Raw genomic sequence first — 17,706 nt, forward strand, 5'->3', positions numbered from 1 at the left:
CCAATACCACACTGTCTTTTGCCTCCACATCTTGTCCCACCAGAAGGTCTTCGGGGGCAATAACACATATGGGAGCTGTCATCTCCCATGATAACAATGCCTTCTTCTAGAATACCTCCTGAAGGATCTGCCTAAGGCTGTTTTACCGTTAACATTTTTTATATTAATAAGTAGAGCATACTCACAAATAATAAATAGTACAATAAATTCATAAACCAGTAACATAATCATTTATTATCATTATCAAGTATTGGGTACTATATATAATTGTGTGTGCTATACTTTTATATGACAGGCATCACAGTAGGTTTGTTTATACCAGCATCATCACAAAAACATGAATAATGCATTGTCCTACAATGTTACGGGGCTACAATATCACTAGGTGATACGAATTCTTCAGGTCCATTAAAATCTTATGAGACCACCATGGTATATATAGTCCTTCTTGGACTGGAATGTCATTATGTGCTGCATAGCTGCATTTCAACTTCATAACATGAGGACTATTTTTGCCTTGATATTGTTATATGATTAGAAATATGAGGTAACCTCAGAATAAATAATCTTATTCCTATTTCAGAAGAAAGACCAATAGAAGGACCAAATATGATATCGTCTCTATGCCATCTGTCATCTTCTGGTTATAATATAGTTTGTGGATTTCTTAAAATGGCCAAGTCAAGCAAAATACACATAGCCTGACCAATGTAGTGATATCATTAGCTTCTATATTCTAGACAATACATTTCAATTAGTTAATACACTCATAAGTCAACAAAGATTTAGTTGAAATCTAATGGAATTAGATTGAATGAAATCTATATGGAAGATATTCTACTGAGTGCTAGGGGAGTAAAAATAAATTAGAAATAATGGTGGAAGGATACATACAAACAGGCAAGTGTTATTGCAGAAGTCAGAGCAAAGAACCGTGGCTGCACACTTTCTAGGAGGAAATCAGAGGTAGATGCTTGGGAGGTGTCAGGAAGGCTGAATATGGGTGTATCAAGAGTGGCAGAGGAGGAGAAGCACTTCAGGCAGAGGGAATACACAAGCACAAAAGCACAAAGCCTTGTGGTATCTTCAGAACAGCAGTTCTTTGTTGCTGGAGTAAAGATGTGTATGTACTAGAATAGAAGTCCTACATGGACATGAGACTGGAATGTGTCTTTTATACTAAATAATGAGCCCACCCTTAGTCCTAAATACCACCATGAGAACAGAGTTTATAAAGTTAGGACTGACAAATGCCCATGTGTTTATCTGAAGGTAACTGACAGCTGTAGGCAGAATGGACTGAAGTCAGGAAAATGAGAAAGCTGGTATAGAGGTCTAGAGACTGGAAACAGTGGGGCTTGAAAAAGGCAAGGACAATGGAGTACAGAAATAAAATTGGGTATTCAGGTGATGTCTTGAGATAGAATCAGCATGATTTAGTGATGCATTAAACATGGGACGGGAAGGAGAAATGTGATAATTCCAAGGCTCCTAGCTGAGATCCCTGTGGGCGGTATACCAATAACCAAAGAAAGAACAGAAGAGTTCAAACAGTTCCAGAGGGAGATTGGGAAGGTAAAAGGATTAGGCTTTGGCAAGCTGCATTTGAGGAGCATGTGGAATAGGCAGCTGGAGATGTCTAGCAGCCAATGAAAGTGCAACCTCAAATTACATTTGCTTTGTAAGCAATCATGACCCAACATCAATTGACATTCACATCTTTTAGGATGTGTATTGTTATCAAGCACTTTTCCCACCCCTCCCATTATCCTGAAAAAAGCTTTTTATTATCCTAATTGGGAAACTTATCTAATTTTCTTATAAAATTTTATTTTGTAGGTTTCTGTCAAGATAATTTTGCATCTTGATAGACAGAAAACTTGTTGGTTAATCACAGATTTCAGCTTTTTGCTATTCACAGTCTGATATTCTGGCACTATTTCTTTACCCAAGTGGTTAAAAATGTTGAGCAGGACCAAAAGCAAACACTAGGGCTCACCAGCACCGAGGAGTTGTGATTATTCCACATTTGTGCCACGCCTTCACCCCTAATCTGCTTACCCTTTTCTACCTTGCTTTTGCTCCAGAAATTTGACTATTACTGACTACATAAATGGAGCCCTTTTTCCCTTTGGCTTCTGGTTGGATCTGCCAGTGGTAAGACACAGGAAGGGGATCTGAGAGTGGAAGCAGGGAGAGGTCAAGATACTGTTTTCTCTACTGTCTGTCTTCCTCAAATTTGGGGGCTCTGTCAGTGGTTGCTTTTGTCATGCTCTCCTCCTTTCTTGACTCCAACTGTCACTGGGCTCTAGTGACATCATGATCTCTCTTTAGCCTCTCATGCCCATGGGCAGTAATGGGTTCTGAGTCCCTCGGTACCTCAACATACTTGTTGGTTCCCTTGGATCCACTCACATCTATGCACAAAGACGTTCCATCCAAAATCTCAGTGGAGCATCTTGTTTTACTGCCCTGGTCTGATGAATACACTGCCACTGAATACGACATTTTAGATGTCTCTATTATGTGATTTTTCAAAATGAAACAATGAAGTTATTATTATGGAGAACTTATAATGTTTCACTTAAATAATTCTTCTATCATCACACCACTATTTGTTACTACAAAATGATATAGTATAATAGCTTCAAACAATTTAAGGGGAAAAACCCCAGCTGTGATCAGAGAGTGCACAGTGCACACACACTCCAAACCCTCACCTCCATTAGTTCGTTATTTAGTTGTTATTTCCCCACTGTGAAAATCATGATATAAGTCAAGAGTAGCTGTCTCAAGTAGAAATGATCTACCAACTTATAAATGCCTCATCAAGGGTAATCATTTGTAATTTAGTCATATGAGGTCACTCCACAGCCCCAGGGTGCCCTGGGCACTGTTTACTACGTAATGAGCAACTAGGTTACTCTAATCATAGCTACTACCCATCAAATGTGATCCAGCTAAAAGAGATTCAGGTGTTTACAATCTCAATCTTATTGTTTGCACTAATGTTAGTAGAAAGACGAATGTATTTGGCATCAAAAGCTTAGGAGTAAGGGTCTCTTTCTTGCCCTACTAAGGGTGGGCAAGGGCTCAGCTGCTCAGACCATAGAAGCAATGTTCTAATAGTTAGGGTTCTTGGAAGATTCTCTATTTGTTATTTAAAACACATCAGTCCCTTGCAGGGTTCTTGGAAGATTCTCTATTTGCTATTTAAATCACATCAGTCCCTCAACTGATGTATCAAATGTAGTGAATTAGGGATGATGGGTAGGGAGAGGGGGCTAGAGGGGAGGAAGGACATAATTACTTTAAACTCTTCTGGTGTAGAAATTTTCATCATGGTCCATTCTTTTCTTCCACCACAGGATATTCCTCTTCCAGTTTTCTGAGAACATAAATGGCTGTTTGGTCACATCAAAAAATCCCAATCCCAAAGCCAAAGGCATTATTAAGAGCCAGTATGATGCTAGAAAGCTGAAAAAAAGAAAAAAAAACAAACCTGAAGCCACTTCTGCCAGGATCAAATAGTAACTTGTCAGTAGTGGAGCAACATTTAGAAACGTGGCTATGTCTGTTACTCAGACGGTGACATGATAGGGAAATTCCATGTGGTAATAATCTTCATTTATTCTCAGAGTTGTGAAAACAGTACATAGCTTTAAGTGCTTTAACAATGCTTTCTTAAAAGGTTATGTTATGTAGATGATGTTCAATGAAATTAGAAAGGCTTTCCTTGTATAATTAGATGTCATATTCCTCAAAATGGAAATTTAGGGCTTTCTCTGTTAGAAATTTTTTAAAAAGGCTTCAGGAAGTCTTATGTGTCCATCTTTTAAGAATCAGTTGAAATACTTTTATTACTCAAGTTGAGATTGCTTAGTTCCCATGATGAAATTTGGGTATAACATTATTAATAAGTTAACTGTCTTTTTCTTAAAGCTTTGAAAGCACCAATATTATGTTTCTATAAAAATCATATTTTTCCTGTTACTTTCTGTATTTTTCTACAATCTCTTAGAGTAAAATTACCTTTATCTTCTCCTTTAATGCTGTCTTCTTCATTTTTTTGCTTTCTTCTATTGAATTTTGCTTTCATTGGCTAAAATAGAGAATAGAAATTTTAAAAAGATTGTAATTTACACTCATTGAGCACTTGCTATAAGGCATGCACTATGCCGACCCCTTTGCATAATAGCCTACCACAATTTGGTTATTCCAAGATTCTATGGAAGAGTGTCCTACTTTAAATTAAACATTTTTAGGACTTAGAGAGTTAACTAACTCATGTAAACTAACACAGTCAGCAAGTGTTAGAGTTGAGATTAGACCTCAAATTCATCTGAGAGCAATGTTTTCCAGTCTTATAAAAAATTTGTTACTACTTGTAATTATTTCATGACACTTTGTGCTTCTTGCTCAAAGTAAAAGCAAAAAAGAAAAAAAACACTGCACAAAAATAAATCTTGTGGAACATTTCACATTTTGCTTCTTAAAGCAAAAGTTAATTTACATTTTATGTTTGTGTCTACTGATTGATCATTTTCTCCTCGGAAGCTCAAAGGTTTAAATTTCTCTTTAAAATAGCTTAAACCCTTCAAAGATGAAGAAATAATTTCTAACTCCATGTTTCTGATTTTTCACTTAAAGCATTCTGTATTCTACATATGCCTCCTAATTTTTTTAATTGGGGAAAATCATCTTTTTCCCCTAATTGCAAAACCATCTTAAAATATGACATATTTTTATTCATTGATTATCAGTAGAGCAATCTATTCCATGAATTATACAATTTGTATAAGTTTATCTTTGAAATTGAGATTTTTTGATTTGGTGGATATACACTATAAACCAAAATTTGATGGATTCAATAAATTAGATTTCAGCAAGCAACCTGCTTGTGAGGAATAAAGGACCAAATTGGTCAGCTCACTGAAGCAGTAGTGGATGTAATGGTGCCCTCATGGCCATTCAGTAAATCAATTTCCTGATAAATCTTTGCTTACAGAAAATATTTTAAGTATCAAGACAATATACCATATATTGGCCTAGATTCTCTACGGCCATCTCTCAAGAGGAAGTTTGACCTGAAGCTTTGAGAGTTTGTTTGAAACTTTGAGATATTTCTTGGACAAGGATAGTATAATATAGCCCTTGTATAGCAGTCGTCTTATTCCTGATTATTAGAGGGCTAGATTACAGTATAGATTACAGGCTAAAATTTAGGTATACCATTAGTGAAGGACACAGTTTAGCGTAAAGGTTAAAAATGATGGCTCTATAGTAAAGCTGGATTCGAATCCTGGGCTTACTACTTATTCTCATTGTCACCTTAGACAAATTACCTAATCCTTTTAAGTATTCATCTTCTCACTCTAAATAGATTAAGACTACCAATCTATGTAGAGCATAGAAAATGGTCTATGTCTGGTACTTAGCACAGTGTCTGTTCTGCTTTGCAAAGGTCAGCTTTGACTTGGACATTAAACACAACATCTGTAACCATTAATGCAGCAAATTAGCCCATGCTGCTAACAAGTGTATGGTTATGTGGTCAATGCTCTATGGAGGCCAATCAGCCTTACTCTGATTCATGGCCTCAGCTTTACTCAGCAAGGGCATAAGTATGCCAGAATAAATCTATACCCATTACTGGAGAAAAAAATCAAAATGTCTGCCCCATGGCTGGTCAGTCAGTAAGGTCACCTTCATACACAAAGAGCAATATTAATGTTAAGTCCATCTGCTCAAAAATAAAATGTTCACCTGCAGTTAACTTTGAGGATTGGGAGAAGTAAATGAATTAGCAGAATCTTATGAAAGAGCAAAGTTAGATTGGAAAGGAAGTTCACAGAGAGTAGATTTCAAGCAGGAGCTTGGTGAGGCTACTGCCACAGAACTAGTTATAAGAAGGACTAAATATCACTGGAATAATTTGGATCTGTGATGTCAATTAAACCATACTGTCACATGAAATTCCTTACAAAATGGGAGATATGTAAATTGGTTCCCTTTCCAATAAAGAAGCACTCTTGAGTAGAAATTAAAAACAAAGCCAAAAGATAACCTCTTTACTGGTGATTATTCCACTCTCGCCAAATGTTGTATAAATAATAAAATGATATTAGTTTCAGATTATCAGCTTGCCAGAGGCACAGAACAGCAAAAGCAAACATCTCCCGGTAATGTGGTTTCCTTGATGATGTATGAATATAATAGCGAGGTGCTAATAGGAAGAGAACCTATGAATAAAAGGATTTGATTTTTTTCTGGTTTCTGCCGTTGGCAAATCCTTTGGCATAGGCAGTGTAAGACATACCTTGATAAGTAGTGGGGATAATGCTTTACTGAATTAGTCTGGTGAGAAACAGACCATAATATCATAATTTACTTATCACTTGGGCTTACCTCAATTTTAGAGCTCTTGACAGCTACAAAAACTCATCAGGTTAACTCAAAAATCAAATTATCATCTTGCTTGCCTGGAGAAGGAGAACAAGCACATTCATTATCATTTATAATTTTTTTAACAACACAGATTAACAATAAAGTAGTATCTCACATCTTTAAAGTATTTTACACTCTCTTGGGTGCTTTCACTTGCAGTAGCTCTCTGACACGCAGAAGTCAGGAGAACCAAGATTACCTTCCTAACTATGCAGCTTTATGGAGACCAGGATGAGTTAACAGGAGACATGGTGAAGGGTGCATTCATAAAAAGCTCAAATCACAGTGTCAAGTGTACTCGGGAAGGACTCACAGAATTAAAACACATTTTCTTCCTGACAAAAAAAAAAGCCGAAACTATTTGGCCCACCTCTGCAATTGAAACCACAGTTTCTTCCCATTCACAAAGGCTGTATTTCCCTTTATTTTTCTTCCACTGTGCTCCTTTTTTCAAAAAAACTCATCTGAGAGCGAGATCAGGAGCCTCTTGTGGCCACAGAAACACCCAAAGTGCCTGCACCAATACAGACTTTCACAAACATGAAATATGAGAGGAATAAAAAAAATGGGATTTTTTTTCATTTGGTCTTTACTGAATCTTCAGTCATTTTGGGCACATGACATTATTTATTTGTGTCAATTCTTGCCCCCTTTCCCGCAACCTTTTCCTTCCATAAGTCCTTCAAATATTTGCTCAAATCTTACCTTCTCAGGGAGGTTTATCTTTTGAAACTTGCACATCCCTTAATATTGGATGTGTGTGTGTGGGGGGGGGAGTGGGGGAGTGATGATCCCATCCCACCCTAAATTTTTTCATCACCTTCTAAGGTAGTATATAATTTTTGTATTTATGTTTGTTGTTCACTATCCATCTCCCCTCACTAGAACGCAAACTCCAAGAGGGCAGGGATCTTTGTTTATTTCACTGATGAACAAGCAAAGAAATCTATGTTGAGTGGAAGAACAAAGCAATGGTTTTCTTTTGTCCTTCTTACAGGTAACTCAATACTAACAAGCATCCCAACCAACTCTCATTTTAAACTTTTAGGAGATGGCCAGGGAAAAATGTTAACATGCATGTGCTGAACACATCTTATTTTGCAGAGAGGAACAGAAGCATATTTCAATAGAGATGTGAAAAAGCTGCTGAAGGTCTAGCACAGAACTTACTAATAGTGTGTAACAAATTATTGGGTTTTAGAAATTCAATTTAGTTCTCAACATGTGCCGCTTCACCACCTGCATATACATGAGTCACACCCACACCCGCTCTCTCTGCCAGCTCCACCTTTTATCCTCCCCCTCATTAGCCAACACCTAATTACATACTAATTGGCTCAGAGAACACAAGTTTGTTATTGCACTAAAAACACTCAGAGCTCCCCCACAGACAGATTCTCATGAAAACCAAATATAAAAGGAGTTGGCCCACTGCCTGGTTTTCATTAGGACTAAGCTAGATTCTTCTAGGTCCTGGCCACACAGATTAGTGTTTGTTTTCAGGCTTCTCCTAAGTCATATTTTTCAGGGGCACACTTCAATACTCGGTACCAGCCAATGGGACCAACCAGATTTGAGTCTCTCATGCGGGCAGCAATTTCAGACAGAAAGGACCTTTATAGATGACCTTAATCGTTATGTGAATGGTTCATTAGACAGAGACACCTGCAGATCACCGGAACATTTGTTCATTAAGCTTACTATTGTTCCCCTTATGTGATCCCTGAACATCAAAGTGTTCAAACTGCAACTCTCTAGGATTAGATAAACTGACTTTATAAATATATTAGGAACAAGAACATGTAGCTCTCTTTGCTGAAATTCATTTTTCTTCCAATGGAAAACACACCAAACCATTCCTACCATCAAAACACAACTAAATGAGCTGCGACTAATGACAGAATATTAGGAGTCTGAGTAGAGATGCAGTTTTGTGCAACTGTGGGTTTCTTTTTTTTTTTCCGACTAGAATCTGGTACTGTAATTACCAGTAAGGATAGGTTCAGACACCTGGAGGAGGAGACAAAAATATAGAACAGAGTGTCCACATTGGCTGCATACTACTCTCCCACACTCCCCTAGTGTGGGCGAGGTGGGGGCGGCACCAGGGAGAAGATGCTTGCCATGTTCGGAAATGGAATGCCATATCAGGGCAGGAAGAATTAAGAACAAGGAGGGAAGAAACCCTTCAAGCTACATCTGTCTCCCAAAAGGAGCCACAGACCAGCTCCAACTGCACATATAAAGGAGATGAAGAATTTTGGAGAGAGTCCACTGCAAATTGTTGTTGCTTTGCTTTGTATAATTTTTTTTTTTTTTTTAGACGGAGTCTCGCTCTCACCCAGGCTGGAGTGCAGTGGCGCGATCTCGGCTCACTGCAAGCTCCGCCCCCGGGTTCCCGCCATTCTCCTGCCTCAGCCTCCCGGTAGCTGGGACTACAGGCGCCCGCCACCACGCCTGGCTAATTTTTTTTTTTTTGTATTTTTAGTAGAGACGGGGTTTCACTGTGTTAGCCAGGATGGTCTCGATCTCCTGATCTCGTGATCCACCTGCCTCTGCCTCCCAAAGTGCTGGGATTACAGGCGTGAGCCACTGCGCCCGGCCTGTTGTTGCTTTGCTTTGATGGTGTGAGACAGGGGCTGAAATATGGATTCCCTACTTGGATAAGCCGAGATTCTCAGAGTATTATTTAATCAAACTTCACTGCAATGCAGAGATCTCTTACACAATATCTGTGTCAGATTATTATTCTATCTCTGAACAACTTTAGTAGTGGGAAACCTACTTGATAATCCAGTCCTTTTGAGGAAAGGTTGCATTTATATATACACCTTTAAGTATCACAGATACCACAACAAACAATTGCATGAGTTTATGTTCTTTTTCATTTAAACCTCATGCTATAAATACCACATTCTAAGTATTGTTAATATTGTTACTATTATAAATGAATAAACAAATAATTAATGTACAAAGGGTGGTACACAGTATCTAACACATGGTAAGGCCTCAATAACTATTAGTTGAGTCAATAAATCTTTTTAAAGCACAGTGCCAGTTTCATATGTGCCGGAAACTTATTTGGTGAATATATTGGCCTGGGTTCTTAGTTACAGACAATAAAACCCACTTTAGCATGTTTAAACGGAGATAAGAGGCATAAGCTGCATAAAATCATTGAGTAGCCTGAAGAAACAGACTCTTTGTTTCCAGGAAAGCCCCAAACCACACCACACAATTGGGCTCTTACGTGTGCTGCTGCTGGATCCAATGGTTCAGGGTGAGAGAGTGCCTGCTGCCTGCTCTGGAACCATGCCAAGTCTGCCAGAGTGTGCATGGCTGACTGAATGCCTTTCAGCTCTTTCTCTCCACTCTTAACTACATTTCAAATTAAAACCGTGCATGAGTGTGTCTGATTGGTGGACTCTAACAAATCAGGAACCTCCTCCACTGGAACCTTAGAAATAGACTTTTTAACCTTTCATCTGTCTAAACACATCAAGTGAGTTGACTATTCACATCATCTGCCACAGTGGGGTGGGAGCTGTGAGCACGGACCTGAGCAATAGCTCATGAGGACAAATGGACTTGGGCAAACTGACTTCTTCCCAGGCCATCGGCAGTATCTGAGCAATCTGAGATGAATCCCACAAATTCCTAAGATTTGCAAACAGTATGAACTATTCCACCAACCTCTTCACCCTCTTGTTCTCCTAACATGATGAATGTGTGATTCATCATGATCTGGTCCTGACATTCACTTCTGCCTATCCTTACCTAAAAATTAATATCAACACCTGCTTGGAGTCCACTGAGCAAATATATTGCCATTTCTTGCCTTTACATCTTTATTTTTATTATCTCTTTGCTTTATTTCCCTTTTTCTTTCTGTGAGTTTTCCTGACTCAAGGTCAAGTTTGGGCATTACCTCTACTAGAAAGCCTTCCTTAATTCTCCAATACTGGGTCAGTTGTCTCTGCCATAGTATCAAGTGCATTATCTTTGTACTTGTAATATTTAATTATCATCATCACTTTGTGGGTGCATGTCTCTCTCATTGTATTGTGAGTTCCTTGAAGGACAGGTCCACAAATTATTCATCCTCCTTTTGCATTGTGAGCTCGTTGAAGGACAGGTCCACAAATTATTCATCCTCATGTTGAAATATAGTGTCTAACAGTATTCATCAGGGATGGATAACTCCTTTAACAAACAATATGAACATTGCAATGGCTTGACTCAGTAAATATTTATTGAATAAACATCTATTGCTTACTCACATTATAGTTCAATTTGAGTCAGTGGAGGCTATGCTCCACTCAGTCATTCAGGAACCCAGGCTATTTTTATTATTCAACTCTGCCATATTTTAGACTTCTATTTTCTTTTCCTTTATAAAGGAAATAGAAAAAGAAAAAAATAAAGAATTGTGGCAGAGGTATACTACTTTTTAGGTGGTAGACCTGGAAGAGGTATATATGACTTCTGTGTATGTTCCTTTGACTAGAACTTAGTCTCTTGTCCCCACCTAACTGCCAGGTAGTTGGAAAATGAAGTCTAACTGTGAGGTCAGGAAGAAGAAGAAACGTCATTTAGTTAATGCACAGGCTTACTTATACCACAATACACATTTCTGGCCACCAAATATCATTCTTTCTCTCACAGGAGAGACAACTCAAAGTCTCATTCAATCATGGTGTACAGCTCAAAGTTCAGAATCTCTTGGTGATGCTCAGTTCTCTCCACCATGATCCCATAAGTTAAGAATTAGAAAGACAAGTTTTCTACAAGTGCCACCCCACTCCAATCTTATGCACCCAATGTACAGTGGTACAACAAGAACAAAATAACTTCAATAATATCTCCCATTCAGAAAAGTGAAAAATAAAAGATGCAGCAGTAACTTATTCATAGCATATAAAAACCCCTTGGGACAGGGCTCAGCAAATATTTTCCCCTCCCTCCCTCACTTCTTCCCTTCTTTCCTTCCTTCTTCCTTTCTTCCTTTTTTTCTTTCTTTCTTCCTTCCTCTCTCTTTTTCTTCTCTCTCTCTGTCTCTGTTTCTCCTTTTGAGATAGGATCTTGCCATGTTGCCCAGGCTGGTCTTGAACTTCTGGGCTCAAGCAATCCTCTCACCTCAGCCTCCCAAACAAATGCTTTCCTAAAGAACATTCAGTTCCTATTTCCTAAAATGGCCAATATTTTAGTTTTGCAGGCTATATATTGCCCACTGCAATTACTCAACTATGTCATTGTAGTTCAAAAGAAACTATGGAGAATACATAAAGCCCAGCTATATTTCAATGAAGCTTTATAAAAACAGTACACACGCACCTGGCCTGTAGTCTGCAGATCTATGCTTGAGACAAACATTCTAAAGTCTGTCTAACTTAGAGATGGGGAGAGTTGCTTGATTAGGGCCTGATCTCCCTTTCTGGGAAGAATTCCAGTGTCCGTTTTTCCTCCACAACATCTGGCTCAACAGTAAGAGATTTTTTTTTTTGGTTTATTATTCTACTAGACCATATCTGAACTGGGAATTGAGGAATATGCACAACTTTCTCAACTGCTTCTAGCCAGAGCAAGTGGAAAGCATAAAATTTGTTTTATAGTTCAGACCATCAAAGACTCATGGTATCTTTGGCAATATGATTGTCTCAACAAATCAGTAGGCTTCTGATTTATTTGGACCCAGTCAGTTCCACATGAAAATGACTGTATAGAACTTTTCTAATCATAGCTGTAAAATATGCCTTATTTTTAGGTTTATTTTCCTCATGTCTTTCTCAGTTTAATAAATTACCTTAATATCATCCAAAACAATGATTAGGAAGACCACACTAGTGCTGTACAGTTGGGTTTACTGTAGGGTTGATCAACTGAGAATGTTTCCTGCTGCCTTGTTGGTCAAGATCTTTTAATTTTTTATCTTACTAACTGGGATCTGAAGCAATCAGCTGTTCTAACCCTAGAATGCTTCATATTTCTGGACTCTGTATTCCCTTTCATTTCTGCTTAAAAATCAGACACTGAAAACCAATGACAATAAAAATATAGTGATAACTCTAATGCTAATCACTTCCCCTAGAGCAACAGATTCAATAGGTATATGGATTATTAATAAATTCCTAGGGCTGCCATAACAAAGTATCACAAATTGGGTGACTTACAACAATAGAAATTTATTGTCTCACAGTTATGGGGGCTAGAAGTCTGAAATCAAGGTGTTGGCAGGGTTGGTTTCTACTGCAAGGGTCTGAGGGAAAGTCTGTCCCATGCTTCTCTCCTAGCTACTGGTGGTAATCGGCAATCCTTGATGTCCCTTTGGCTGTTGATGCATCGCTCCAACCTTTACTTCTGTCTTCACATGGTATCTTCCGTATGTGTCTTCACATCATCTTCCCTCTGTTTATATGTATCTCTGTCTGTGTCGAAATTTCCCTCTTCTTATTAGGACACCAGTCATGTTGGAATAGGGCCTACTCAAATAATCCCTTCTTAACTTGAGTACAGCTACAAAGATCCTAGTTCAAAATAAGGTCACATTCACATGTACTAGGGATTAAGACTTCAACATATTGGCCCAGCGCGGTGGCTCACACCTGTAATCCCAGCACTTTGGGAGGCCGAGGTGGGCAGATCACAAGGTCAGGAGATCAAGACCATCCTGGCCAACATGGTGAAACCCTGTCTCTACTAAAAATACAAAAAAAAATTAGCCAGGCGCAGTGGCAGGTGCCTGTAGTACCAGCTACTCAGGAGGCTGAGGCAGGAAAATCACTCGAACCTGGGAGGCAGAGGTTGCAGTGAGCCGAGATTGTGCCACTGCACTCCAGCCTGGCAACAGAGAGAGATTCTGTCTTGGAAAAAAAAAAAAAAATACTTCAACATACTTATTTTGGGAGACACAATTCAACCCATAACAGCATATCATTTGCCTTCCAAGTTATTGCAGGTGACATTTTTTTTTGTTTTTGTTTCTTGTGAGACTGAGTCTCACTCTGTTGCCCAGGCAGTAGTGCAGTGGCATGATCTCAGCTCACTGCAACCTCTACCTCCCAGGTTCAAGCGATTCTCTTGTGCCTTAGACTCACGAGTAGCTGGAACTACAGGCATGCACCACCACACCAAGATAATTTTTGTATTTTTTTGTAGCAGTGGGGTTTCACCACGTTGGCCAGGCTGGTCTTGAACTCCTGGCCTCCAGTGATCTGCCTGCCTTGGCCTCCCAAAGTGCCAGGATTACAGGTGTAAGCCACTGTGCCCGCTGCAGGTGACAGTTTCACCAAATGTTTTTGACACTGCATGAATTATCAATATTCCAACCTCCAGTATCATTTTCCTTACCATGCACTATCTGACTGCTAAGCCAATTTCACATATTTTAGGTTTTGTTTTGGCAGCACCCTTTTCTTTTCTTTTTTTTTTTTTTTTGAGATGGAGTCTCACCGTCACCCAGACTGGAGTGCAGTGGCGCGACCTTGGCTCACTGCAACTTCTGCCCTCCGAGTTCAAGCAATTCTCCTGCCTCAGCCTCCCGAGTAGCTGGGATTACAGGTGCCTGCCACCGCGCCCAGCTAATTTTTTGTATTTTTAGTAGAGACGGGGTTTCACCATCTTGGCCAGGCTAGCCTTGAACTCCCGACCTCGTGATCCACCCGCCTCAGCCTCCCAAAGTGCTGGGATTACAGGCATGAGCCACCGTGCCCGGCCGGCAGCACCCTTTTCAAGCAATGAATCTCTCTTATCAAGCAAGATAGGTTGACTGCATAACAATGCCAAAATTTCTGTTGTTAACCCAATAAAAGTTTATTTCTCACACTACATCCAATGTGGACCAGTGGGGTGCTCTGCTCCACACAGTCATTAGGGAATCCAGGATCCACACATCATGTAGCTCTGTCATCCTCTGTTCATGCTCCTCTGCTTTCAGAGGGTGGAGAGAGAAAAGTATGGAGGAATGAAGGTTGGAAAGTAAAGCATGCTACTCCCACTGGTATTCGAGTAGCCAAAATGAGTTACACATCCCAAACTAGCTGCAGGCAAGACTCAGAAATGTGAATAAATTGTGTGCCCAGGAGGAAAAGAAAGAGAGCTTGGTAAACACACAGCCTTGCATTTGCCACAAATACTTTGAAAATATCTGAAATATGCTTTTGAACAAATTATTTTAAACAAATGAGTTTCAACAGGTTCAAGTCAGTTCCTAACATTTGTTAATATTTGTGGCATCTCATCTGAAGGGACAAGGTGGTATATACTATCAAGACTTCTGGCTAGCCCTGGCACCTCGTTTGTATCTTGAGTCCAGCTGTGAATCTGGGAGAGGCCTAAGAGTCTTTTCTGACTCTATAGTTAAGCAATAGCTGGGAATGAGAATTCCTCATATCTTAGCTGAAGTTTGAGGCAAAATTCTAAACAAATGAAGATGGGTATGAAGAAATGTAAAAGATATGAATAAGCCAAGGCCAGAAAGAAGTTAGGAAAAGAGATTAGGTATTAGATAGAAAGCTTCGGTTCAATTCTAGAATTCTACTTATCTGCATCTATTCACCCATCCATCAAAGAATGACTTTCAGATCCCTCTGATAATAGCCCACTTCCAACCTAAATTTTCATCGGTTTTAAATCTGGGTAGAGACAAAAATGCAAGTTAATAGCTATTTTCCAGCTGAGCTGGAATGGTCAACTATTTTCATCATTATGGTTGCTAGATATTTTCCCCTAAGTGTCTCATCTTTTGTTAGTCTACCTTTCATGGGGCCAAATTTCAGATAGGTATCTTGTTATCTTGTCTCATTAAGCCTTATTTCCAAGCCTCCTATGATAAGATGTCTGTCAGAATTCCTCATATGACATGGTATCTGTACCCTTCTTCCTGTCACTCTCCTAGGAATATGCTTTAATTTTCAAACTTCCTACTAAAATTTAGAATCTGGAAATAAATTCAGGTTCCTGTATGTGGCTGGACTATGGCAGAATATTATAGGAGTGTTGTTTTTCTTTGTATACAGCACCACTTTTCATTGTTTTGACCCCACCCTCAGTATACAATTTCTAAAAAAATGTGTTGCTTGGGACTCAAAATCACATTGGTCATCAAAAACCTGGAGATTTAAAGCCTTCCCTCAGTGCTGGTATGATAATGGACACTAGGAAAACATCATTCCTATGCTTTGCCGTCCAAAGTGAAGGCTACAAAATTTGTAGTACATACCACAAAGAATGTCTGGTTCTCCTTTTATCTTAACTCAATATCTCTCAATTTGCTACTTTCTCAGCTTCTTGTCCTACAAATGCATTAGTTAACATGCAATATTGTTTTCTACTATTAGAGCTGATTCTTTTGAAAAGGAAAATTTCTATTGTTCTATTTCAAGAATGAGATATCCCCTCAAATCTCTCATTAATAACTATTTGTTTATATTTTCTTGGGATGTTAAAAGTTTCAGTGTTTTACTTATCTATATAGCTATATATTATCTATCTATATCTTGTACATTGCTTTCTCTGTTTTTCTAGAAATTAGTTTTGATTTATTACTATTTCCTTAGAATGATTGGGCTTATTTTTCTAGTATATCTTCAGTCTTCCATGCTGCTGTTTTGTGTTTTTTCGTAGATATTTTTTAACCACTATAGAAATATGTGAAGTTTGAAATCCTCTTGATTAAAACCAGTGATTAAAATACTAAACCTGGCATTTGTAAGTTGTACTATATCCTTCCCTTGACTGGAAAAATTAATGAAAACCTTTTCTGTACTTGAGTGGCAATTTCTTTAGTTGAGGGTTTCAACATTACAGAAATGACACTTTGTCTTTATATATGTATCATCCAGTCAGTGATCACTGAGACCTGGCAGTGGGTTTGATGGATTTCAACAGACTATCCAGGGAGTCAGAAACACTTCTTATTACACTTCACATCACCACCACTGTATCCAGATAGTCGCCTGTTGCTGGAACTGGTAAAAGCATTCTTCTAGCTTCACTGTAAATATACTTTAGCTCCGTGAAATATGAAATACATTTTTTTGCAAAGTCCAAAGCCACTTTCTATGAAAAGAACCTTGGCTTCTTTTGAAAAATATATATACTTCTGGAGATACAATTTACATACCATTAAAATATCCATGTAAGCATATAATTCAGTGGTTTTTAGTATATTCACAGAGTTATACAACCATCAGCACACTCTGATTTTAGAAAATTTTCATAAGCCTGAAAAGTCACCCAGGAAGAAAGGAATTATAGTCTGGGAAACATTGTTATGTATACATTACTCTCTGCTTCTTCCTGATAAATATAACAATAAATCTGGAAAACAGAACAAGGGACAACCAAGGGAAAACTTTGAAAAGTGGTAAGAGAATGACAAACTATTTAGAAACCCTAGGACTGGAAGAACAACACACCAGTATGGTGAACTATTCCTTCTACCTTCACTCAGCTGCAGAAAGTGACCGAGACCAGGCAATTTCCACAAAAGGCAGCCCAGGGAGGCTTATTCCTCCCCCTAGATAGAAGGCTTATACCTCCAACAATACCATGTGAGCCCAGCACCACTAGTAAGTAGAATCAACTGCCCTGCAAATAATAAGAGGCCAAGGGAAGTGCCCTCCTTTCACACCTGACCTGAGACTACTCCCCTGCTGAGAGAAACTGAGATGTCTTCCAGCAAAAGAGACCCTGCCACAAGCAGCCTGACTTTGAACCTGTGAACCTGAGATTCCTCTTCCCTACCCAGAGACACCTGGGATGACAGGGCCCTATCATTGCTACTACAACAAGCCCCTGTCCTGGGAGGCATCTTCATCACCACAGTCCCAACAGTCCTCCTTCAACACCCACATTGCCTCGCCTTTCTACAATGAAGCACATCTAGCAGCCTGACCTAGGGAAACACTTTCCATCCTCTCAGAGAGCATCAGCAGGGACAAATAGGAACAATGGCAACAGATAAACAAAGCAGACCAAAATAACATTGCAATGGCTCTGAAAATTAAACTGTTATTGGAACTATAGTCCATGAAGTAGGGCAGGATCTGCTTGCTAAACCTAAATGTGCTGATTTCTTGCTAAAATAGAACATTTCAGTAGAACCTAGAGTTTACTAGCGTAAGAGACAAAATATCCAGAATGCAATTGACAACCAAACATCATAATCAAGAATCAAGGAAATCACAACTTGAGAGCAGAGAGATAATGAATGCCAGCACTTAAGTAAATCACATGTTGAAATTATCTGGCAAGGATTCT

General features: G+C 38.9%; 1 long non-coding RNA gene across 1 annotated transcript in view; it reads right to left on the reverse strand.

The window, feature by feature from the left end:
• Positions 1–305: 305 nt before the first annotated feature.
• The window catches only part of LOC129486592 (uncharacterized), a 251,912-nt gene continuing 234,511 nt past the window's right edge, over positions 306–17,706 (reverse strand). Inside the window, exons 4-6 of the long non-coding RNA XR_008659030.2 lie at positions 6,409–6,482; positions 4,033–4,102; positions 306–3,477 (exon numbers count right to left, since the gene is read on the reverse strand). This is a non-coding gene — a long non-coding RNA (uncharacterized lncRNA). The remainder of the gene's footprint in view (positions 3,478–4,032; positions 4,103–6,408; positions 6,483–17,706) is intronic.

Source organism: Symphalangus syndactylus, chromosome 7 (assembly GCF_028878055.3).
Source record: "Symphalangus syndactylus isolate Jambi chromosome 7, NHGRI_mSymSyn1-v2.1_pri, whole genome shotgun sequence".
Taxonomy (NCBI): Eukaryota; Metazoa; Chordata; class Mammalia; order Primates; family Hylobatidae; genus Symphalangus; species Symphalangus syndactylus.